This window comes from Stegostoma tigrinum, chromosome 6 (genome assembly GCF_030684315.1).
Source record: "Stegostoma tigrinum isolate sSteTig4 chromosome 6, sSteTig4.hap1, whole genome shotgun sequence".
Classification (NCBI taxonomy): domain Eukaryota; kingdom Metazoa; phylum Chordata; class Chondrichthyes; order Orectolobiformes; family Stegostomatidae; genus Stegostoma; species Stegostoma tigrinum.
In genome coordinates this window covers 88760736-88762540 of record NC_081359.1, presented here as the reverse complement: position 1 = coordinate 88762540, position 1805 = coordinate 88760736, and positions in this window count along the sequence as shown.

The following is a 1805-nucleotide window of genomic DNA, read 5'->3' as shown; positions in this document are numbered from 1 at the left end:
TTCTTGCATCTTACCCGGAACTGCCTGGCAACTTTATGTCTGCACTCCACACTGAACATTTTGGCTAATTAGTTTAAACTGTGGATTTTTCCAACTCGACTGAGGAAATTGGGTGATTTTCTTACCTGGAGTTTTTTTTTAAAGAGAGGGAATGCGTTGTACATCCACGAGTGTCTTAGAGATAAACTGAAGTGGTGTACATCAAATAAAATTAATTCCTTTGAACTGCAGTTATTGTCAATATGTAATATGCTGCTAAAGGCAAAGACAAAAATGTCTCTGGAACACTTCACAGATGTGATGAGGTTAGCACAGCAGTGTTAGCTACATGTGATATGATCCCACAAACAACAACTTGATGAAAGTCAGGTAATTTGTTTTCTGGTGGATAGAGAAGTATTAGTCCGGACACCAGAGAATCTCAGCCGAATGGCAGCAGTTCCAACCGTGCAGCACTCCTTCTGTACCGCACTGAAATGGCATCTTGTTTGGATCCTCTGAAGAGACGGTTAAAATAAATTTGTGATACCAGGATGAAAGTACTCAGGCAAACAGGCTAGCGAGTAAATCCATGTTTATTGTGTTGGCTTGCATGGATATTTGGGGAACTCCCTGGTTGCTTTGAAAGGTACCCTGTGATATAGACTTGAACTATCAGAAACAACATTTTATGTTTCATCACAATAATAGCATCTATAAGAATGCAATATATTAGATAGTTATACAATGCCCTTAACCCTCTAATTCGCAGGCCTCACCTCACCAGTCTTGCTATGAATGCAAATAAGTAGAATCTGACACTGTAATGACATTGTAGTAATTGTAGAGCATGGCACGTGATCACCACACTATGCTATATGATGAGCTGCGCATCACTACCATGTTGTGCTCCTGAGATGCTGCTTGGCCTGCTGTGTTCATCCAGCTTCACACTTTATTATCACTACCATGAGCCGTGTTTAGTTATATTAGCATAGTTCCATTTCTCATCCAGTATACATGTTAATATGTATGATACAAGGTGACAATATTTACTTTCTCATAACATTAGAAATGTTCTCAAGGAAGTTTAAGTCTGACAAAGCTCAGACTGACAACATTTTAGGCATGATTTCACATCGCACTGCATAATTTGTTTTTACTTACTGATGGGACATGGGTATCACTGGCTGGCCAGCATATTGCCCATCCCTAGTTGCCATTGAGAAGGTGGTGGTGAGCTGCCTTCTTGAACCATGGCAGTCCATCTACTGTAGGTAGACTCACAATGCAACAATACTCCATAGAGTTTCAAGTCTGAGCAGTGCAAAACAGTTGCACAGCACATCACTTTCTTGTCAAACTGCACAGTAATTGCACACAAACCTGCCACTGACAGTGACGTGACATCTCGATTCAAAAGTTAATCAAGCAGAAGTGAAAGAGGCACTTTGCATCTGCCTCTTCAGTGACAATGGACATGAGCCAAATAATTCAAGAAGTTATGTAATGGTCCTCTCCCCATGTGAAATTTATTCATCTAACACTAGCTTTCCTCCAAGGGCAATTAAATGAGAATTTTGAGAAGCTCATCTGCTAAAAATGATCATAGTTTGTTTAGTATTTTGTTAGTGTCTATCATGATCTAAAGCATGATAATAAGCTAGTGGACTGAATTCATTATCTATCTGCATATGATTTCTTTGTGCACAGTACCTCTACTTTTCATACAATTAAATGTAAAAGGGGAAGACTTTCTAAAATCATTTTCATGCTATTATGATTGGATATCATTCAAACTTAATACTCATGCTCTGCATAAAATG